Here is a 25,298-nt window from a genome sequence, read left to right as displayed (position 1 = left end):
CAATTCATTTATTTTTTCTTCACCAAACAGGATCTAATAATCCTCTTGGACTAAATGGAGATATTGAAAAAATTCCATTCCATCCATACTTTAGCTTTAAGGATTCTATTACATTTGTAATAATAACATCATTATTAATTATACTATGTTTAATTAATCCTTACCTATTAGGAGATCCAGATAACTTTGTACTTGCCAACCCATTAGTAACACCAGTTCACATTCAACCAGAATGATATTTCCTATTTGCATATGCAGTTCTACGATCTATCCCTAATAAGTTAGGAGGTGTTATTGCATTATTTTTATCAATTAGAATCTTAATAATTTAACCATTTTATAATAAAACACCATTCCGAGGCATTCAATTTTACCCTATTAATCAAATTTTATTCTGAATTATAGTAGTTGTTGTATGCTTACTAACGTGAATTGGTAAACGACCTGTTGAAGAACCTTATATTATAACAGGTCAAATCTTAACAATTATTTACTTCACATATTTCTTAATTAATGTCCATGTCGCAAACGCATGAGATAAATTAATTAAGGAATAAAGTTAATTAGCTTAGGAAAAGCATATGTTTTGAAAACATAAAATTAGAAGTTTAACTCTTCTATTAACTTTTCTCAAAAAATTTCACTAAACAAATGAGATAAATAAAATCTTTAAACCAACAAAGAAAATAAAAAAATTCAAAGATAAAGGTAAAAAACTTTTTCTAGCTAAGTACATTAATTTATCATAACGGAACCGTGGTAATGTTCCACGAACCCAAATAAAACCAAAAGATATAATAGCAAGCTTAATAAAAAATATAAAAGAATAAAAATCACCGCCCAAAAAAATTAAAGCCAATAACATTCTTATGAAGACAATTCTAGTATATTCAGCTAAAAAAATTAAAGTAAAACCACCCGCACCATACTCAATATTAAATCCTGAAACTAACTCAGAATCCCCTTCAGCAAAATCAAAAGGAGTACGATTAGTTTCAGCTAAGCAAGAAGCAAAACAAGCTAAAGCTAAAGGAAAAGAAATAATAATAAATCAACAATAAATCTGATAGTTTATAAAATCAAACATATTAAAACTACCAATTAAAATAATTAAAGACAATAAAATTAAAGCTAAACTAACTTCATAAGAAATTGTTTGAGCAACAGAACGAAGAGAACCTAATAATGAATAATTTGAATTAGAAGATCAACCAGCAATTATAACAGTATAAACACCTAATCTAGTACAACATAAAAAAAATTAAAATCCATAAGTAAAAGAACACATATAAGTTAAATAAGGAAAAATTACTCAAACGGCTAAAGAAATCATTAAATTAAAAACAGGGGAAAAATAATAAAGTAGGTAATTAGATATAATAGGAATTGGCTGCTCCTTACAAATTAACTTAATAGCATCTCTAAATGGCTGAGGAATTCCAACAAAACCTACCTTATTTGGACCCTTTCGAATCTGAATATAACCTAAAACCTTACGCTCTAATAAAGTTAAAAAGGCAACACTAATTAAAACACAAATAACCAATAAAAGAAAATTCAAAATAAATATAAATAAATCATTAAGTATCAATACTATTTGTAGAAAAAATCTACATAAATGAATTCTAAATTCATAATATTCTTATCTTTATTATCTTTAGGTGGACTACCACCATTCCTTGGATTCTTACCAAAATGAAATGGCTCTGAGATGTGTACACATCGCCCGTCGCTCTCATTATTGATTATTCTATTTTATTTTAAAGTAGCTTCAATTTATATGAGATAAGTCGTAACATAGTAGATGTACTGGAAAGTGTATCTAGGAAGAGTTTCAAGATATAACTTATTAGTAAAGTGTTTCATTTACACTGAAAATTTTTCTGTGCAAATCAGGATATCTTGATTATTTATTTTATTATATTTATTTTTTGTTTATTTAATTATTTAATATAAATAATTTTATTGTATTTTTGTCTTAGTATATTTTATAGAATTGATTTTTTAAATTATAGTTTATTGGTAATGTAAGTGTTTTATGAAATATTATTTTAAATTTTTTTAAGTAGATTTTATTTATTGTACCTTTTGTATCAGGGTTTATCAAAATTTTAGTATTTATTTTACTTGTCTCGATTTGGGTTGATTTATAAATAATTTATAGTTAATGTATCATAATTATTATTAAATTATTTATAGAAATGAGATGTTAATCGTTTCCCAAGATATCTAGTTTCTTAAGAAAAAAATTAATTTTTTAAAGTTATTTGTTTTTATTTAATTTTTTAAGTAAAAATATTAACTTATTTATTCTTTAAGGGATAAGCTTTGAAGTTAATAACCTATAATTTATTTTATAGAAATATAATAGTAAGCTTTAAACCAGCTGTCTTTAAGATTACGTTTTAGTTCATTATTTTTTATTTTGATTTTATAAATATTTTTGGTTTTTTATTAAGATTATTAATTTAATTTTAAAATTTTTGTAATAATGATAGAATTAGTATATTTATTTGTATGAAATTTTTACCTTTACTTATTATAAGGAACTAGGCAAAATTGATTTCCGCCTGTTTATCAAAAACATGTCCTCTTGTTTATATTTTGAGGTCTGGCCTGCTCACTGAGCGTATTTTTAAAGAGCCGCGGTATTTTGACCGTGCAAAGTTAGCATAGTCATTAGTCTCTTAATTAGTGGCTGGAATGAATGGCTTGACGAGAAATCAACTGTCTCTTAATAAATTTTTGAATTTAACTTTTGAGTCAAAAGGCTTAAATTCTTCTTTAGGACGAGAAGACCCTATAGAGCTTGACATTTTACTTTTATATAGTTTTTTGTTTGTCTTTCTATATTTAATGATGATGTTTTGTTGGGGTGACATGAAGAATAGATAAACTCTTCATTATTATATCATTTATTTATGTTTGTTATTTTGATCCATAATTTATGATCATAAGATTAAGTTACCTTAGGGATAACAGCGTAATTGTTTTTGAGAGCTCATATCGACAAAGCAGATTGCGACCTCGATGTTGGATTAAGAAAAATTTTGGGTGGAGGAGCCCAATGATTAGGTCTGTTCGACCTTTAAATTCTTACATGATCTGAGTTCAGACCGGCGTGAGCCAGGTCGGTTTCTATCCTAAGATTGTTAATCCATATTAGTACGAAAGGACCAAATGGTTAAAATATTTTTTGTTATATTGATTAATATTAATTTATTTACTATTTTGACAGATTAATGTGTTGAATTTAGAATTCATTTATGTAGATTTTTTCTACAAATAGTATTGATACTTTATGATTTATTTATATTTATTTTGAATTTTTTTTATTGGTTATTTGTGTTTTAATTAGTGTTGCCTTTTTAACTTTATTAGAGCGTAAGGTTTTAGGTTATATTCAGATTCGAAAGGGTCCAAATAAGGTAGGTTTTGTTGGAATTCCTCAGCCATTTAGAGATGCTATTAAGTTAATTTGTAAGGAGCAGCCAATTCCTATTATATCTAATTACCTACTTTATTATTTTTCCCCTGTTTTTAAGTTAATGATTTCTTTAGCCGTTTGAGTAATTTTTCCTTATTTAACTTATATGTGTTCTTTTTCTTATGGATTTTTATTTTTTTTATGTTGTACTAGATTAGGTGTTTATACTGTTATAATTGCTGGTTGATCTTCTAATTCAAATTATTCATTATTAGGTTCTCTTCGATCTGTTGCTCAAACAATTTCTTATGAAGTTAGTTTAGCTTTAATTTTATTGTCTTTAATTATTTTAATTGGTAGTTTTAATATGTTTGATTTTATAAACTATCAGCTTTATTGTTGATTTATTATTATTTCTTTTCCTTTAGCTTTAGCTTGTTTTGCTTCTTGCTTAGCTGAAACTAATCGTACTCCTTTTGATTTTGCTGAAGGGGAATCTGAGTTAGTTTCAGGATTTAATATTGAGTATGGTGCGGGTGGTTTTACTTTAATTTTTTTAGCTGAATATACTAGAATTGTCTTCATAAGAATGTTATTGGCTTTAATTTTTTTGGGCGGTGATTTTTATTCTTTTATATTTTTTATTAAGCTTGCTATTATATCTTTTGGTTTTATTTGGGTTTGTGGAACATTACCACGGTTCCGTTATGATAAATTAATGTACTTAGCTTGAAAAAGTTTTTTACCCTTATCTTTGAATTTTTTTATTTTCTTTGTTGGTTTAAAGATTTTATTTATGTCATTTGTTTAGTGAAATTTTTTGAGAAAAGTTAATAGAAGAGTTAAACTTCTAATTTTATGTTTTCAAAACATATGCTTTTCCTAAGCTAATTAATTTTATTCCTTAATTAATTTATCTCATGCGTTTGCGACATGGACATTAATTAAGAAATATGTGAAGTAAATAATTGTTAAGATTTGACCTGTTATAATATAAGGTTCTTCAACAGGTCGTTTACCAATTCACGTTAGTAAGCATACAACAACTACTATAATTCAGAATAAAATTTGATTAATAGGGTAAAATTGAATGCCTCGGAATGGTGTTTTATTATAAAATGGTAAAATTATTAAGATTCTAATTGATAAAAATAATGCAATAACACCTCCTAACTTATTAGGGATAGATCGTAGAATTGAATTTGCAAATAGGAAATATCATTCTGGTTGAATGTGAACTGGTGTTACTAATGGGTTGGCAGGTACAAATTTATCTGGATCTCCTAATAGGTAAGGATTAATTAAACATAGTATAATTAATAATGATGTTATTATTACAAATGTAATAGAATCCTTAAAGCTAAAGTATGGATGGAATGGAATTTTTTCAATATCTCCATTTAGTCCAAGAGGATTATTAGATCCTGTTTGGTGAAGAAAAAATAAATGAATTGCTGCTATAGCAGCAATAATAAATGGTAATACAAAATGGAATGTGAAGAATCGATTTAATGTTGCATTATCAACAGCGAATCCTCCTCATACTCATTGGACTAAATCTGCTCCTAAGTATGGGATTGCTGATAATAAATTAGTAATTACTGTTGCACGTCAAAAAGATATTTGGCCTCAGGGTAAGACATATCCTATAAATGCAGTTGCTATAACTAAAAATAAAATCACTGTACCAGTTATTCAGGTATGTATATATATATAAGATCCATAGTAAATTCCCCGTCCTACATGTAAGTAAATACAAATAAAAAATATAGATGCTCCATTTGCGTGTAAGGTTCGGATAATTCAACCATTATTTACGTCTCGGCAGATGTGTACTACACTACTGAATGCTATTTCAATATTTGATGTATAATGTATAGCTAAAAATAGTCCAGTTACGATTTGAATTACCAAACATAACCCTAATAGGGATCCAAAATTTCATCAAAATGAAATATTTGTTGGGGCAGGTAAGTCAATTAAAGAGTTATTAATAATTTTAATTAAAGGATGTCTTAATCGTAAGGGTTTATTCATTAGTAATTATCTTATTTTACGAATAGGTCCCTGATTAATATTGGTGATTTTAACAACTGCTAGTAGTGCTAAAAATAAATAAATTATTATTATTATTGTAATAATGAATGTTGGTCTATTATATAATTTTTCTAAAGATATTGTTATTTCTTGATAATTGATTGAATTATCAATATTTATAGTTTCGGTGTTTTTGAAAAAGTCTATAAATATAGATATATCTAGAATAATTAATATTAATATGATAAATACTCACATTATTAATGTAATAATTATAGTGATTGATTTAGGCTGAAATATTTCGTTTGATGCAATTCTTGTAATGTAAATAAATAATACTAGTATACCACCAAGAAATGTTAAAAATAAAATATATGATAATCATTATCTTTCTATTATTGTTCCTGTTATTAATCCAACTAGGAAGGTTTGAAGGATAATAAAAAGCATTATTGATATTGGGTGTCTTAATTTAATAAAATTAATATTTATTACATTTGATAATGATATAATTATTATTTTGATCATTTCAGGGGTTAGTTTATTTAAAATACCGGTTTTGGGGACCGATGATGGAAGCTTTTCCACCTCTGAAGTTTTAAAAGTGGGGGCTGGACTTATTTCCGGTTTACAAGACCGGCGTTTTTTTTAAACTATTAAAACTAATGTTTATATTCTCTATTTTTACTTCTTTATTGATTTATTTTGCTGGTGTTTATGTTTTTTCTTCTAAACGTAAACATTTATTAATGGTTCTTTTGAGATTAGAATATATTGTTCTTTCTTTATTTATGTTAGTTATTGTTTTTCTTATTGAGTTTGATTATGATTATTTTTTTCCTGTTATTTTTTTAGTTTTTTCTGTTTGTGAGGGTGCTTTAGGTCTTTCTATTTTAGTTTCAATAATTCGTTCTCATGGTAATGATTTTTTTAATTCTTTTGGTTTACCTTTATGTTAAAGTATTTATTTATAACTATTTTTTTGATCCCTCTTTGTTTATTAAATAATTGTTGATGGTTGGTTCATTCTTTAATGTTTCTGTCGGGTTTTGTTTTTATAATTTGTGTTTATTCATATGCTGATTTGAATATAATTAGATATTATTTTGGTATTGATTATTTTTCTTTTAGTTTCTTAATTTTTTTGTTTTTATGGTTTTGATTTTAATAATTATGCTTTATTGTTCATTTGCTAGATTAAGTCTTCTTTCTTTTTATAATTTTTTTGAGGCTAGATTAGTTCCTACTTTACTTTTAATTTTGGGTTGGGGTTATCAACCTGAGCGTTTGCAGGCTGGTGTTTATTTAATTTTTTATACTTTGGTTGCTAGATTACCTTTATTATTAGTTTTATTTAAGGTTTATGATTTTTCTAATACTTTATATTTTCCTTTATTGGTTGATTTTGGTTCTTATTATTTTATGTTTTATGTATTTATAATTTTGGCTTTTTTAGTTAAGATACCTATGTTTTTGGTTCATTTATGACTTCCTAAGGCTCATGTAGAGGCCCCTATTTCAGGTAGAATAATTCTTGCTGGTATTTTATTAAAGTTAGGTGGTTATGGTATTTTTCGTGTTATAAAGGTTATTTCTTATTTGGGTTTAAAGTTTAATTATTTTTCATTGTCTTTAGGTTTATCTGGGGGTGTTATTGTAAGATTTATTTGTTTTCATCAGGTTGATTTAAAGTCTTTAATTGCATATTCTTCTGTTGCTCATATAAGAATGGTTATTGGTGGATTGATGACTATGAATTGATGAGGTTGTGTAGGTTCTCTTTCTCTAATGGTTGGTCATGGTTTATGTTCTTCTGGTTTATTTTGTTTATCTAATATTATTTATGAACGTTTAGGTAGACGAAGATTATTAATTAACAAGGGTATAATTAATTTGATGCCAAGAATGGCTTTATGATGATTTCTTTTAAGATCATCAAATATGGCTGCTCCTCCTTCTTTAAATTTGGTAGGTGAAATTAGATTATTAAATAGAATTATATCTTGATCTTCTTTTAGATTCTTTGCTTTGATTTTTTTATCTTTTTTTAGAGCTGTTTATACTTTGTATATATATTCTTATTCTCAGCATGGGAATTATTATTCTGGTGTTTATACTTGTTCTCTTGGTTATTTTCGTGAATATCATCTTTTACTTTTACATTGATTGCCTTTAAATATTCTCTGTTTAAAGGGTGAATATTTCTTTGTTTAGTTTGCTTAAGTATTTTAATTAAAAATATTGTTTTGTGGAATCAATGATATGAAGTATTTCATCTTAGGCCGTGAATTTATTTTCTATTTGTTCTTTGAGTTTTTTTTTCTTTGTTTATTTCGAAAACTATAATTTTTATTTTAGGTATTTATTATTTAATAATTGATTATAGAGTTTTTGTTGAGTGAGAGCTTTTCAATTTAAATGGTTCTATAGTTGTTATAACTTTAATTTTGGATTGAGTATCTCTTATTTTTATATCTTTTGTTATATATATTTCTTCTTTGGTTATTTATTATAGAGAGGATTATATATCTGGTGAAAAGAATATAAATCGTTTTATTATTATTGTTTTAATATTTATTCTTTCTATAGGTTTTTTAATTATTAGTCCTAATTTAATTAGAATTTTATTAGGTTGAGATGGTTTAGGTTTAGTTTCTTATTGTTTAGTTATTTATTATCAAAATGTAAAATCTTATAGTGCTGGTATATTAACTGCACTTTCTAATCGTATTGGTGATGTTGCTATTTTAATTTCTATTGCATGAATGTTAAATTTTGGTGGTTGAAATTATATTTATTATTATGATTTTATTTCTAATTCTTTTGAAATAAAGCTCATTACTATATTAATTGTTTTAGCAGCTATAACTAAGAGAGCTCAGATTCCTTTCTCTTCATGACTTCCTGCTGCTATAGCAGCTCCTACTCCTGTTTCTGCTTTAGTTCATTCTTCTACTCTTGTTACTGCTGGTGTTTATTTATTAATTCGTTTTAGACCAATATTGGATACTTATAATTGTGGTTGATTTTTACTTTTAATTGGTTGTATAACTATATTTATGGCTGGATTGGGCGCTAATTTTGAGTTTGATTTAAAGAAGATTATTGCTCTTTCTACTTTAAGACAACTTGGTTTAATAATAAGAATTTTGGCTATAGGTTAACCAAAGCTTGCATTTTTTCATTTATTGGCTCATGCTTTATTTAAGGCATTATTATTTATATGTGCAGGTTCAATAATTCATAATTTGAAGGATTCTCAGGATATTCGTTTTATAGGATCAATTGTTAATTTCATACCTTTAACTTCAGTTTGTTTTAATGTTTCTAGTTTATCTTTGTGTGGAATACCTTTTTTAGCGGGATTTTATTCAAAGGATTTAATTTTTGAGATGGTTTGTTTAAGATGCATTAATTGTTTAATTTTTTTTCTTTATTTTTTTTCTACTGGTTTAACTGCTTCTTATTCTTTTCGTTTGTTTTATTATTCAATATCTGGTGATAATAATTTTTATTCTAGATTTTCTTTTGATGATAAGGGTTATTATATTTCATTTGGAATAATTGGTCTATTGTTTGTTGCTGTTTTTGGTGGTAGTCTTTTATCTTGATTAATTTTTCCTATTCCTCATGTGATTGCTTTACCTTATTATTTACAGTTTTTAACTATTACAGTTGTTATTTTAGGTGCTTATTTAGGTTATCTTATTTCTAATTTTGATTTTTCTCATAATTTATTTTCTTTAAGTATACTTTCTTTTGTTAGATTTGCTGGTTCTATATGATTTATACCTTTTCTTTCAACTAAGTTTATTAGATATATTCCTTTAAAAATAGGTTATTATTCATCTAAGTCATTTGATTATGGTTGAGGTGAATTACATGGTGGTCAAGGTTTATATAGATTATTTATTTATTTAATTGGTTATATTCAAGGTTGATATGATTCTAATTTCAAGATTTATCTTTTAACTTTTATTTTTTGAATATTTATTTTGGTAATATTGTTTTTCGTTTACTTAAATAGCTTATAATTAGAGCGTGACACTGAAGATGTTAAGGAAGTATTTTTACTTTTAAGTATTTATAAATATAGATATATTATTTTTACAGTGAAAATGTAATGTTTTATTTAAACTATATAAATTTTAGAAATGTTAACGGAGTTTAACCGCTAATATAAAAAGTTTGCAGCTTTCATATTGGCTTTACATTTCCTTAATTGGAACTATTATAGTTCAATTATATTATTAACAGTAATACGCCTCTTTTTGGCTTCAATTAATAAGAATAAGGGTAGTACATACCAATCTTCCAGGTCGAAACTGACTGCAATATTTCGCTTCTTATTCTATTTAAGGTTGATTGATAATATCAATACTTTTTGAATGCAACCCAAATGTCATATTTAACTACAACCCTTTATTCTGCTCATTGTAATGCTCCTTGGTTTCATTCATGGTATAGTCCTCCTAATAGAACTAGAATAAAAAATATTGATGATACTGTTCAGATTATAATGTCTGAAGTTTTAAAAATAATTACAATTGGTAGAATTAGTGCAATTTCTACATCAAAAATTAAAAAGATTACTGCGATTAGGAAGAATCGTATTGAGAATGGTATTCGTGCTGATCTTTTTGGATCAAACCCACATTCAAATGGTGATCTTTTTTCTCGATCATTAATTAATTTTTTTGATAGTGTTGTTGCCAGGATTATAACAATTATTGGAATAATAAATCTAATGAAAACTCTTGTTGATAGAATTAGAATTGTTTTTCTTGATTTATATCAAGCTTTCTGATTGGAAGTCAAATGTACTATTTATACTAGAAAAACAATTATCTACCTCATCAATAAATAGAGATATATAAGAATAATCATACTACGTCTACGAAGTGTCAGTATCATGCTGCTGCTTCAAATCCAAAGTGATGTCTTGGTGAAAATTGATTTATTGAGTGTCGAAGTAGACATGTTGATAAAAAGATTGTTCCAATAATTACGTGTAAACCATGGAATCCTGTTGCAACAAAGAATGTTGATCCATAAACTGCATCTGCAATGGTAAAAGGTGCTTCTCAATATTCATATGCTTGAAGTATTGTAAAGTATAGTCCTAATAACACTGTGAAGAATAATCCTTGTAGTGCTTGAGTATGATTAGATTCCATTAAACTATGATGTGCTCATGTTACTGTTACTCCTGATGCTAAAAGAATAGCTGTATTAAGTAATGGAATTTGTATAGGGTTAAAGGGTTGAATTCCTATTGGAGGTCATAGTATTCCTAGTTCAATTGTTGGTGCTAATCTTCTTCTAAAGAATGCTCAAAAAATAGAAACGAAAAATAATACCTCTGATGCAATAAATAAAATTATTCCTCATCGTAATCCAATTGATACAAATCCTGTATGTAATCCTTGATATGTTCCTTCTCGTACTACATCTCGTCATCATTGAATTATAGTTAGTAGGGTAATTCCAAATCCAATTATGAATAAGTTAATATTAAATAGGTGGAATCATTTTGCTAGTCCTGATACTAGGACTATTGCTCCAATTGCTCCTGTTAATGGTCAAGGTCTATAGTCTACTAAGTGGAATGGGTGGTTTGAGTGAGTTGTTAACATAGGTTTAATATACTTCTCTAGAATATAGAGTTCTTAGAATTGAGAAAACATAGGCTTGAATTATTGCTACTGCTGATTCTAGAATTAATAGAAGTATTTGTCCAATAATTAGTAATGAGATTAAGTTTATTGCTATAGATGGTCCTGTGTTTCCTAATAAGGTTAATAATAAGTGTCCTGCAATTATATTTGCTGCCAACCGTACTGCTAATGTACCTGGTCGAATAACATTACTAATTGTTTCAATTAGTACTATAAATGATATTAATGCAGGCGGTGTACCTTGTGGTACAAGGTGTGTAAATATATGATTAGTATGGTTAATTCATCCAAATAATATAAATCTTAGCCATATAGGTAGGGCAATTGCAAATGTTAATGCTAAATGTCTTGTTCTAGTAAAAATATAAGGGAATAATCCTATGAAATTGTTAAATAATATTATAATAAAAATTGAGATGAAAATGAATGTTGTTCCATTAAATGATTTTGGTCCAAGAAGTGTTTTAAATTCATTATGTAAGGTTAAATTTAGTTTATTTCAGATAATGTTAATTCGTGATGGTGTAAGTCAAAATAGTGATGGGATTAATAATAGTCCTAGAAATGTTCTAGTTCAATTTAATGATAAATTAAAGATGTTAGTTGATGGGTCAAATGTTGAGAATAGATTTGTTATCATTTTCAATTTAAGTTTTTTATTTCAATTGTTCCTTTTTCTGCTCTTTTAATAAGGTTAGGTTTAAATGAGAAGAAGTTTATTTGATTAAACAAGATTAATGTAGCTGAAAATATAATGAATAGTGAGAATCATATAAGAGGGGATATTTGAGGGATTTGGATATAATTTCCCCATCAGAAGTAGTCGTTAATTTACTATTATTTGGTTTAAGAGACCATTACTTACTTTCAGTCATCTGATGAATTTCAAGGTGTACTAATTTTTTTTAGTTACTTTAGATTGACACTCTAATGTTATTTATTTTAGCTAACTCCTTAAATTATCTTAGATGATCACTTAATCAATAAATTTACTGAAGTTCTTTCAATTACAATTGGTATAAATCTGTGGTTTGCTCCACAGATTTCTGAGCATTGTCCAAAGAATAATCCAGGTCGATTTATTGTGAATGTTCCTTGATTTAACCGACCTGGCGTTGCATCAATTTTAACCCCTAATGCAGGAACTGCTCATGAGTGTAGAACATCTGATGCTCTTGTTAATACTCGTACTTCTGTATTTATTGGTAGGATTGTTCGGTTATCTACATCTAGTAGTCGGAATCCATCATTTTCTAGGTCTTGTTCTGGTGTTATATAAGTGTCAAATTCTACGTCTATCAAGTCTGAATATTCATATCTTCAATATCATTGTCGTCCAATGGTTTTAATTGTAATTATTGCATCTACTGAATCATCAAGTAAATATAATAGTCGTAATGATGGAAGGGCAATAAAAATTAATGTAATTGCTGGTAAAGCTGTTCAGATTGTTTCAATTAAATGTCCATGAAGTATATTACGGTTAGTATAGGCAATAAATAATATACAACTTAGGGCATAACCTACAATTACTGTAATTAATAATAATACGACCATAGTATGATCATGAAAGAATGATAATTGCTCCATTAATGGTGAAGCTCCATCTTGAAGAGATAAATTTGATCATGATGCCATTAATAAATATTTTCTAATAAAAGGTCAAACCTTTATTTGTAGAGCTTAAATCTACTGCACTAATCTGCCATATTAGAATCTAGAGATTAATGGTAATTCTGAGTAACTATGTTCTGCAGGAGGGTTATTTTGTAGTCATTCTGTTGATCTTCTTATGTTAGCTCTAAATATAATTGCTCGGTTTGTAATCATTCTTTCTCATATAATTACAATGAATATAATGATTCCTACAATAGAAATTGTAGACCCAATTCTTGATACTACGTTTCATGATGTATATGCGTCTGGGTAGTCAGAGTATCGTCGAGGTATTCCTGCTAATCCTAGGAAGTGTTGAGGAAAGAATGTTAAATTTACTCCAATGAATATAATTGTAAATTGGATTTTTAATCATGTATTATTTATAGTTAATCCTTGAAAATAGTGGATATCATTGAATGACACCTCCTATAATTGCAAATACTGCTCCTATAGATAATACATAATGAAAGTGGGCTACTACATAATATGTATCATGTAATACAATATCAAGTGATGAATTTGCTAATACTAATCCTGTTAATCCACCAATTGTAAATAGGAAAATAAATCCTAGAGCTCATAATAATGGTGGATTGAACTTGAATTTAGTTCCATATAATGTAGCTAATCATCTAAATACCTTAATTCCTGTAGGTACAGCAATAATTATTGTTGCTGATGTAAAATATGCTCGTGTGTCAACATCCATTCCTACTGTAAATATATGATGTGCTCATACAATAAATCCTATTAGTCAAATTGATAGTATAGCATAAATTATACCTAATGTTCCAAATGATTCAATTTTTCCTCTTTCTTGACATACAATATGTGAAATAATTCCGAACCCCGGTAGAATTAAAATATAAACTTCTGGGTGTCCAAAGAATCAAAATAGATGTTGATATAGAATTGGGTCACCCCCTCCTGCAGGGTCAAAGAATGATGTATTTAAATTTCGATCTGTTAATAATATAGTAATAGCTCCTGCTAAAACTGGAAGTGAAAGAAGGAGAAGTAATGCTGTAATAGCTACAGATCATACAAATAAAGGTGTTTGATCTAAAGTTATACTTTCTGATCGTATATTAATTGCTGTTGTAATGAAATTCACTGCACCAAGAATAGATGATACACCTGCTAAGTGCAGTGAAAAAATAGCTAGATCTACAGATGCACCCCCGTGTGCAATAGCTCCTGCTAGAGGAGGGTAAACTGTTCATCCTGTACCAGCACCATTATCTACTATAGAAGATGTAAGAAGAAGGGTTAGTGAAGGTGGTAGTAATCAAAAACTTATATTATTTATTCGTGGAAATGCTATATCTGGTGCACCAATTATTAGTGGAACAAGTCAATTACCAAATCCACCAATTATAATAGGTATTACTATAAAGAAAATTATTACGAATGCGTGAGCTGTAATAATAACATTATAAATCTGGTCATCCCCAATTAGAGATCCGGGTTGGCCAAGTTCAGCACGAATAAGTATTCTTATTGATGTTCCTACTATTCCTGCTCATGCTCCAAATATGAAGTATAAAGTACCAATGTCCTTATGGTTTGTTGAGAATAATCATTTTTGCGGTAAGATGGCTGAATTTTAGGTGGTAGATTGTAAATCTACTTATGAGATGTTTTCTCTCTTATCATATTTAGGTCTTATATTCAATTATGATTCTAGACTGCAATTCTAGAGGTGTAAAATTTTACTAAGGCCTAAAAGATTATTCTTTTAATTATAACTTTGAAGGTTATTAGTTTGATTAACTTAAGTCCTTAGTATAATGAAATTAAGGTTGATGTTGAAATCAATCCTATTGTTGAAATTATTACTGTTATAGGAAGAATGATTCTTGATTTTTGGGACTTTATCTTTATAGATCACGAATTTTCTGTGTATGATATAATTAGAGCTGAGAATCTAATACGTATATAGTAGTAGAGTGTAATTGTAGTTAATACAACTATAATAGTTATAATAGTTGTTATATTGTTTTCTATTAATGATTGTATTACAATTCATTTTGGTAAGAATCCAAGGAATGGTGGTAGTCCACCTAAAGATAATAAAGATAAGAATATTATGAATTTAATTTCGGTTTTTATATTTCTGGCTGAATAAATTTGATTTATGAAAAATAAATTTATTTGCTTAAATAATAAAACTATAATTAATCTTAATAATGAGTAAATAATGAAGTATAGTTCTAAGATGTTTTCTCTGACTGTTAATGATCTAATTATTCAACCTAGATGTCTGATTGATGAATATGCTAAAAGTTGTCGTAAGGATGTTTGATTTATACCTCCTATTGCCCCAATAATAATTCTTAAGATAATAATTGTTCAAATAAAAGTTCTTAATTGAATACAATAAGATAAGACCATTATTGGGGCGATTTTTTGTCATGTTATTAATGTTAAACAATTATTTCATCTTGATGCTCCTATAACTTCTGGAAATCAGAAATGGAAAGGTGCAGCTCCAATCTTTATTAATAGTCTAGATCTAATTATTATTGATGGGATAAATTCTGTTTCCCATCCCATGGGATATTTTATTTGAATCAGCAAAATTGAAAATAATAATATTGTCGATGCTATTGCTTGGACAATAAAATATTTAATTGATGATTCATTTATTATTATATTTTTATTTCTTGTTAGGAGCGGAATAAATGAAAGTAAGTTGATCTCAAGTCCTATTCAAACCCCAAATCAGGAATTTGATGAAATGGACAGGATCGTTCCTATCATTAATGTTGATAGGAAGAGAAGTTTTGTAGAGTTGTTGGTCATTAAAAAGGAGAGGATTGATACCCCTATAAATGGGGTATGAACCCATTAGCTTGTTTAGCTTACCTTTTTACATTAAGGTGTATGATGCACGTTAGATTTTGATACTAAAGGAGGTAGTTTAATTCTGTCTTATGTAATTTTAATGAAGGTAATTTTATTTACTTTATTTACCCTATCAAGGTAACCCTTTAATCAGGCACTTCATTTATTTAATATATAAATCGAAAGTTTTTTTTTGAAATTATTTTATGTATTATTTTGTTTAATTAGGATTAATTTATCCTGCTCATTTTATTTTTTATATATATATATATATAATAAATAATTTATATTAATATATTACATTTAATTGAAATTAAAGTATTATAAGTTCATCTTACCATTATCAATTGATTATTTTAATGCAATTATTTACCTAGGATTATAGCTACTTATGTTTTTAGCTTAAAATAGGTTATTATAATATAATATATATAATAATATGTAATTTAATATTTAATATTATTATAATTGGATATAATAAATAAAATTATTAATTTAAATATAAAATATTATATTTAATATAAAAATATATTAATTATAATAATATAATTATGTAAATTATCTATAATTAGATTATTTAACTAATATATATGAAAGTTAACTTAATATAAAAAAAAGAATTCATATTAATAACATATTATATTAAATTACATAATTGTATAAAATATATTTATTATATTATTTAATCTTTCTTTATTTATTAGTGAAAAGAAAGATTAAATAAGAAAGAATATAATACATTTATTGCTATACATGTTCCATATTAATCTTTAATTATATATAATAGAGAAGTTGTTGTGGTCATACATAGGGGCGTTTCTTTCTTTTTTGTTAATGTTTGTGGTTTTTTTCTTTTTTTTTCTTTAAATATTTGAATCTTTTATTTTTTCCTGAATTAATAGATTTAAAATTTTCTTATTTTTTATTTTTAAAAGTTTTATTCTTGCTTGTTTATTCACTTTTTCTTTGTATTATATGTAAGTTTTGTTCGACTAAATGTTCTTTTTGCAGTAATTTGATTTAATTATCAAGTGATTTTGGATTTAGCAATTGATTTAGTATCGGCATAATTCGTGCCAGCAGCCGCGGTTATACGATTGATACAAGTGAATATTATTGGTTAAAACAGTTGTTTATATTATTAGGGTTGAAATATAAATTTGTAAGGTGAAATGTTAAAATTTATTTGTGGCCCTTTTTATGAATCTGTGAAATTTAAATAATAAACTAGGATTAGATACCCTATTATTTTAAATGTTAATTATATTTACCAGGGTACTATTAGTTAAGGTCTTTAAACCCAAAGAATTTGGCGGTATCTCATTCCATTCAGAGGAACCTACCCCATGATTGATAATACACGATTTACTCTACTTAATTTATTTGTTTGTATATCTCCGTTATCAGAGAATCTTTTTAGAGTTATAATTCTCAAGATTTATAATTATAAAATATTTCAGGTCAAGGTGCAGCTTATAGTTAAGAGGAGGTGGGTTACAATAGATTTTTGTTTATAACGAATTTGATAGTGAAATACTGTTAATGAAGGTGGATTTGATAGTAATTTAATTTATTTAATTTAACTGATATTGGCTCTGAGATGTGTACACATCGCCTGTCGCTCTCATTATTGATTATTCTATTTTATTTTAAAGTAGCTTCAATTTAGATGAGATAAGTCGTAACATAGTACATGTACTGGAAAGTGTATCTAGGAAGAGTTTCAAGATATAACTTATTAGTAAAGTGTTTCATTTACACTGAAAATTTTTCTGTGCAAATCAGGATATCTTGATTATTTATTTTATTATATTTATTTTTTGTTTATTTAATTATTTAATATAAATAATTTTATTGTATTTTTGTCTTAGTATATTTTATACAATTGATTTTTTAAATTATAGTTTATTGGTAATGTAAGTGTTTTATGAAATATTATTTTAAATTTTTTTAAGTAGATTTTATTTATTGTACCTTTTGTATCAGGGTTTATCAAAATTTTAGTATTTATTTTACTTGTCTCGATTTGGGTTGATTTATAAATAATTTATAGTTAATGTATCATAATTATTATTAAATTATTTATAGAAATGAGATGTTAATCGTTTCCCAAGATATCTAGTTTCTTAAGAAAAAATTTAATTTTTTGAAGTTATTTGTTTTTATTTAATTTTTTAAGTAAAAATATTAACTTATTTATTCTTTAAGGGATAAGCTTTGAAGTTAATAACCTATAATTTATTTTATAGAAATATAATAGTAAGCTTTAAACCAGCTATCTTTAAGATTACGTTTTAGTTCATTATTTTTTATTTTGATTTTATAAATATTTTAGGTTTTTTATTAAGATTATTAATTTAATTTTTAATTTTTTGTAATAATGATAGAATTAGTATATTTAATTGTATGAAATTTTTACCTTGTGAACTTATTATAAGGAACTAGGCAAAATTGATTTCCACCTGTTTATCAAAAACATGTCCTCTTGTTTATATTTTGAGGTCTGGCCTGCTCACTGAGCGTATTTTTAAAGAGCCGCGGTATTTTGACCGTGCAAAGGTAGCATAATCATTAGTCTCTTAATTAGTGGCTGGAATGAATGGCTTGACTAGAAATCAACTGTCTCTTAATAAATTTTTGAATTTAACTTTTGAGTCAAAAGGCTTAAATTCTTCTTTAGGACGAGAAGACCCTATAGAGCTTGACATTTTACTTTTATATAGTTTTTTGTTTGTCTTTCTATATTTAATGATGATGTTTTGTTGGGGTGACATGAAGAATAGATAAACTCTTCATTATTATATCATTTATTTATATTTGTTATTTTGATCCATAATTTATGATCATAAGATTAAGTTACCTTAGGGATAACAGCGTAATTGTTTTTGAGAGCTCATATCGACAAAGCAGATTGCGACCTCGATGTTGGATTAAGAAAAATTTTGGGTGCAGGAGCCCAATGATTAGGTCTGTTCGACCTTTAAATTCTTACATGATCTGAGTTCAGACCGGCGTGAGCCAGGTCGGTTTCTATCCTAAGATTGTTAATCCATATTAGTACAAAAGGACCATATGGTTAAAATATTTTTTGTTATATTGATTAATATTAATTTATTTACTATTTTGACAGATTAATGTGTTGAATTTAGAATTCATTTATGTAGATTTTTTCTACAAATAGTATTGATACTTTATGATTTATTTATATTTATTTTGAATTTTCTTTTATTGGTTATTTGTGTTTTAATTAGTGTTGCCTTTTTAACTTTATTAGAGCGTAAGGTTTTAGGTTATATTCAGATTCGAAAGGGTCCAAATAAGGTAGGTTTTGTTGGAATTCCTCAGCCATTTAGAGATGCTATTAAGTTAATTTGTAAGGAGCAGCCAATTCCTATTATATCTAATTACCTACTTTATTATTTTTCCCCTGTTTTTAATTTAATGATTTCTTTAGCCGTTTGAGTAATTTTTCCTTATTTAACTTATATGTGTTCTTTTTCTTATGGATTTTTATTTTTTTTATGTTGTACTAGATTAGGTGTTTATACTGCTATAATTGCTGGTTGATCTTCTAATTCAAATTATTCATTATTAGGTTCTCTTCGTTCTGTTGCTCAAACAATTTCTTATGAAGTTAGTTTAGCTTTAATTTTATTGTCTTTAATTATTTTAATTGGTAGTTTTAATATGTTTGATTTTATAAACTATCAGCTTTATTGTTGATTTATTATTATTTCTTTTCCTTTAGCTTTAGCTTGTTTTGCTTCTAGCTTAGCTGAAACTAATCGTACTCCTTTTGATTTTGCTGAAGGGCAATCTGAGTTAGTTTCAGGATTTAATATTGAGTATGGTGCGGGTGGTTTTACTTTAATTTTTTTAGCTGAATATACTAGAATTGTCTTCATAAGAATGTTATTGGCTTTAATTTTTTTGGGCGGTGATTTTTATTCTTTTATATTTTTTATTAAGCTTGCTATTATATCTTTTGGTTTTATTTGGGTTCGTGGAACATTACAACGGTTCCGTTATGATAAATTAATGTACTTAGCTTGAAAAAGTTTTTTACCTTTATCTTTGAATTTTTTTATTTTCTTTGTTGGTTTAAAGATTTTATTTATCTCATTTGTTTAGTGAAATTTTTTGAGAAAAGTTAATAGAAGAGTTAAACTTCTAATTTTATGTTTTCAAAACATATGCTTTTCCTAAGCTAATTAACTTTATTCCTTAATTAATTTATCTCATGCGTTTGCGACATGGACATTAATTAAGAAATATGTGAAGTAAATAATTGTTAAGATTTGACCTGTTATAATATAAGGTTCTTCAACAGGTCGTTTACCAATTCACGTTAGTAAGCATACAACAACTACTATAATTCAGAATAAAATTTGATTAATAGTGTAAAATTGAATGCCTCGGAATGGTGTTTTATTATAAAATGGTAAAATTATTAAGATTCTAATTGATAAAAATAATGCAATAACACCTCCTAACTTATTAGGGATAGATCGTAGAATTGCATATGCAAATAGGAAATATCATTCTGGTTGAATGTGAACTGGTGTTACTAATGGGTTGGCAGATACAAAGTTATCTGGATCTCCTAATAGGTAAGGATTAATTAAACATAGTATAATTAATAATGATGTTATTATTACAAATGTAATAGAATCCTTAAAGGTAAAGTATGGATGGAATGGAATTTTTTCAATATCTCCATTTAGTCCAAGAGGATTATTAGATCCTGTTTGGTGAAGAAAAAATAAATGAATTGCTGCTATAGCAGCAATAATAAATGGTAATACAAAATGGAATGTGAAGAATCGATTTAATGTTGCATTATCAACAGCGAATCCTCCTCATACTCATTGGACTAAATCTGTTCCTAAGTATGGGATTGCTGATAATAAATTAGTAATTACTGTTGCACCTCAAAAAGATATTTGGCCTCAGGGTAAGACATATCCTATAAATGCAGTTGCTATAACTAAAAATAAAATCACTGTACCAATTATTCAGGTATGTATATATATATAAGATCCATAGTAAATTCCCCGTCCTACATGTAAGTAAAAACAAATAAAAAATATAGATGCTCCATTTGCGTGTAAGGTTCGGATAATTCAACCATTATTTACGTCTCGGCAGATGTGTACTACACTACTGAATGCTATTTCAATATTTGATGTATAATGTATAGCTAAAAATAGTCCAGTTACAATTTGAATCACCAAACATAACCCTAATAGGGATCCAAAATTTCATCAAAATGAAATATTTGTTGGGGCAGGTAAGTCAATTAAAGAGTTATTAATAATTTTAATTAAAGGATGTCTTAATCGTAAGGGTTTATTCATTAGTAATTATCTTATTTTACGAATAGGTCCCTGATTAATATTGGTGATTTTAACAACTGCTAGTAGTGCTAAAAATAAATAAATAATTATTATTATTGTAATAATGAATGTTGGTCTATTATATAATTTTTCTAAAGATATTGTTATTTCTTGATAATTGAATGAATTATCAATATTTATAGTTTCGGTGTTTTTGAAAAAGTCTATAAATATTGTTATATCTAGAATAATTAATATTAATATGATAAATACTCACATTATTAATGTAATAATTATAGTGATTGATTTAGGCTGAAATATTTCGTTTGATGCAATTCTTGTAATGTAAATAAATAATACTAGTATACGACCAAGAAATGTTAAAAATAAAATATATGATAATCAATATCTTTCTATTATTGTTCCTGTTATTAATCCAACTAGGAAGGTTTGAAGGATAATAAAAAGCATTATTGATATTGGGTGTCTTAATTTAATAAAATTAATATTTATTACATTTGATAATGATATAATTATTATTTTGATCATTTCAGGGGTTAGTTTATTTAAAATACCGGTTTTGGGGACCGACGATGGAAGCTTTTCCACCTCTGAAGTTTTAAAAGTGGGGGCTGGACTTATTTCCGGTTTACAAGACCGGCGTTTTTTTTAAACTATTAAAACTAATGTTTATATTCTCTATTTTTACTTCTTTATTGATTTATTTTGCTGGTGTTTATGTTTTTTCTTCTAAACGTAAACATTTATTAATGGTTCTTTTGAGATTAGAATATATTGTTCTTTCTTTATTTATGTTAGTTATTGTTTTTCTTATTGAGTTTGATTATGATTATTTTTTTCCTGTTATTTTTTTAGTTTTTTCTGTTTGTGAGGGTGCTTTAGGTCTTTCTATTTTAGTTTCAATAATTCGTTCTCATGGTAATGATTTTTTTAATTCTTTTGGTTTATCTTTATGTTAAAGTATTTATTTATAACTATTTTTTTGATCCCTCTTTGTTTATTAAATAATTGTTGATGGTTGGTTCATTCTTTAATGTTTCTGTCGGGTTTTGTTTTTATAATTTGTGTTTATTCATATGCTGATTTGAATATAATTAGATATTATTTTGGTATTGATTATTTTTCTTTTAGTTTAATTTTACTTAGTTTTTGGATTTGTTCTTTAATAATCACTGCTAGAGGTTCAGTTTATTTAAGTTCATATCATTCTAATTTTTTTGTTTTTATGGTTTTGATTTTAATAATTATGCTTTATTGTTCATTTGCTAGATTAAGTCTTCTTTCTTTTTATATTTTTTTTGAGGCTAGATTAGTTCCTGCTTTACTTTTAATTTTGGGTTGGGGTTATCAACCTGAGCGTTTGCAGGCTGGTGTTTATTTAATTTTTTATACTTTGGTTGCTAGACTACCTTTATTATTAGTTTTATTTAAGGTTTATGATTTTTCTAATACTTTATATTTTCCTTTATTGGTTGATTTTGGTTCTTATTATTTTATGTTTTATGTATTTATAATTTTGGCTTTTTTAGTTAAGATACCTATGTTTTTGGTTCATTTATGACTTCCTAAGGCTCATGTAGAGGCCCCTATTTCAGGTAGAATAATTCTTGCTGGTGTTTTATTAAAGTTAGGTGGTTATGGTATTTTTCGTGTTATAAAGGTTATTTCTTATTTGGGTTTAAAGTTTAATTATTTTTGATTGTCTTTAGGTTTATCTGGGGGTGTTATTGTAAGATTTATTTGTTTTTGTCAGGTTGATTTAAAGTCTTTAATTGCATATTCTTCTGTTGCTCATATAAGAATGGTTATTGGTGGATTGATGACTATGAATTGATGAGGTTGTGTAGGTTCTCTTTCTCTAATGGTTGGTCATGGTTTATGTTCTTCTTTTTTATTTTGTTTATCTAATATTATTTATGAACGTTTAGGTAGACGAAGATTATTAATTAACAAGGGTATAATTAATTTGATGCCAAGAATGGCTTTATGATGATTTCTTTTAAGATCATCAAATATGGCTGCTCCTCCTTCTTTAAATTTGGTAGGTGAAATTAGATTATTAAATAGAATTATATCTTGATCTTCTTTTAGATTCTTTGCTTTGATTTTTTTATCTTTTTTTAGAGCTGTTTATACTTTGTATATATATTCTTATTCTCAGCATGGGAATTATTATTCTGGTGTTTATACTTGTTCTCTTGGTTATTTTCGTGAATATCATCTTTTACTTTTACATTGATTGCCTTTAAATATTCTCTGTTTAAAGGGTGAATATTTCTTTGTTTAGTTTGCTTAAGTATTTTAATTAAAAATATTGTTTTGTGGAATCAATGATATGAAGTTTTTCATCTTAGGCCGTGAATTTATTTTCTATTTGTTCTTTGAGTTTTTTTCTTTGTTTATTTCGAGAACTATAATTTTTATTTTAGGTATTTATTATTTAATAATTGATTATAGAGTTTTTGTTGAGTGAGAGCTTTTCAATTTAAATGGTTCTATAGTTGTTATAACTTTAATTTTGGATTGAATATCTCTTATTTTTATATCTTTTGTTATATATATTTCTTCTTTGGTTATTTATTATAGAGAGGATTATATATCTGGTGAAAAGAATATAAATCGTTTTATTATTATTGTTTTAATATTTATTCTTTCTATAGGTTTTTTAATTATTAGTCCTAATTTAATTAGAATTTTATTAGGTTGAGATGGTTTAGGTTTAGTTTCTTATTGTTTAGTTATTTATTATCAAAATGTAAAATCTTATAGTGCTGGTATATTAACTGCACTTTCTAATCGTATTGGTGATGTTGCTATTTTAATTTCTATTGCATGAATGTTAAATTTTGGTGGTTGAAATTATATTTATTATTATGATTTTATTTCTAATTCTTTTGAAATAAAGCTCATTACTATATTAATTGTTTTTGCAGCTATAACTAAGAGAGCTCAGATTCCTTTCTCTTCATGACTTCCTGCTGCTATAGCAGCTCCTACTCCTGTTTCTGCTTTAGTTCATTCTTCTACTCTTGTTACTGCTGGTGTTTATTTATTAATTCGTTTTATACCAATATTGGATACTTATAATTGTGGTTGATTTTTACTTTTAATTGGTTGTATAACTATATTTATGGCTGGATTGGGCGCTAATTTTGAGTTTGATTTAAAGAAGATTATTGCTCTTTCTACTTTAAGACAACTTGGTTTAATAATAAGAATTTTGGCTATAGGTTATCCAAAGCTTGCATTTTTTCATTTATTGGCTCATGCTTTATTTAAGGCATTATTATTTATATGTGCAGGTTCAATAATTCATAATTTGAAGGATTCTCAGGATATTCGTTTTATAGGATCAATTGTTAATTTCATACCTTTAACTTCAGTTTGTTTTAATGTTTCTAGTTTATCTTTGTGTGGAATACCTTTTTTAGCGGGATTTTATTCAAAGGATTTAATTCTTGAGATGGTTTGTTTAAGATGAATTAATTGTTTAATTTTTTTTCTTTATTTTTTTTCTACTGGTTTAACTGCTTCTTATTCTTTTTGTTTGTTTTATTATTCAATATCTGGTGATAATAATTTTTATTCTAGATTTTCTTTTGATGATAAGGGTTATTATATTTCATTTGGAATAATTGGTCTATTGTTTGTTGCTGTTTTTGGTGGTAGTCTTTTATCTTGATTAATTTTTCCTATTCCTCATGTGATTGCTTTACCTTATTATTTAAAGTTTTTAACTATTACAGTTGTTATTTTAGGTGCTTATTTAGGTTATCTTATTTCTAATTTTGATTTTTCTCATAATTTATTTTCTTTAAGTATACTTTCTTTTGTTAGATTGGCTGGTTCTATATGATTTATACCTTTTCTTTCAACTAAGTTTATTAGATATATTCCTTTAAAAATAGGTTATTATTCATCTAAGTCATTTGTTTATGGTTGAGGTGAATTACTTGGTGGTCAAGGTTTATATAGATTATTTATTTATTTAATTGGTTATATTCAAGGTTGATATGATTCTAATTTCAAGATTTATCTTTTAACTTTTATTTTTTGAATATTTATTTTGGTAATATTGTTTTTCGTTTACTTAAATAGCTTATAATTAGAGTGTGACACTGAAGATGTTAAGGAAGTATTTTTACTTTTAAGTATTTATAAATATAGATATATTATTTTTACAGTGAAAATGTAATGTTTTATTTAAACTATATAAATTTTAGAAATGTTAACGGAGTTTAACCGCTAATATAAAAAGTTAGCAGCTATCATATTGGCTTTACATTTCCTTAA

General features: G+C 26.3%; 1 long non-coding RNA gene across 1 annotated transcript; it reads right to left on the bottom strand.

The window, feature by feature from the left end:
* Positions 1-1,946: 1,946 nt before the first annotated feature.
* On the bottom strand, positions 1,947-18,760 carry LOC126278626 (uncharacterized). Its single transcript, XR_007550734.1, has 2 exons — positions 18,068-18,760; positions 1,947-2,530 (listed from the first exon to the last, which is right to left on the bottom strand). It is a non-coding gene; the product is annotated as an uncharacterized LOC126278626 (long non-coding RNA).
* Positions 18,761-25,298: the final 6,538 nt, after the last annotated feature.

This window comes from Schistocerca gregaria, chromosome 6, assembly GCF_023897955.1.
Source record: "Schistocerca gregaria isolate iqSchGreg1 chromosome 6, iqSchGreg1.2, whole genome shotgun sequence".
Lineage (NCBI taxonomy): Eukaryota > Metazoa > Arthropoda > Insecta > Orthoptera > Acrididae > Schistocerca > Schistocerca gregaria.
This window is presented reverse-complemented; position numbering and strand designations above follow the sequence as displayed.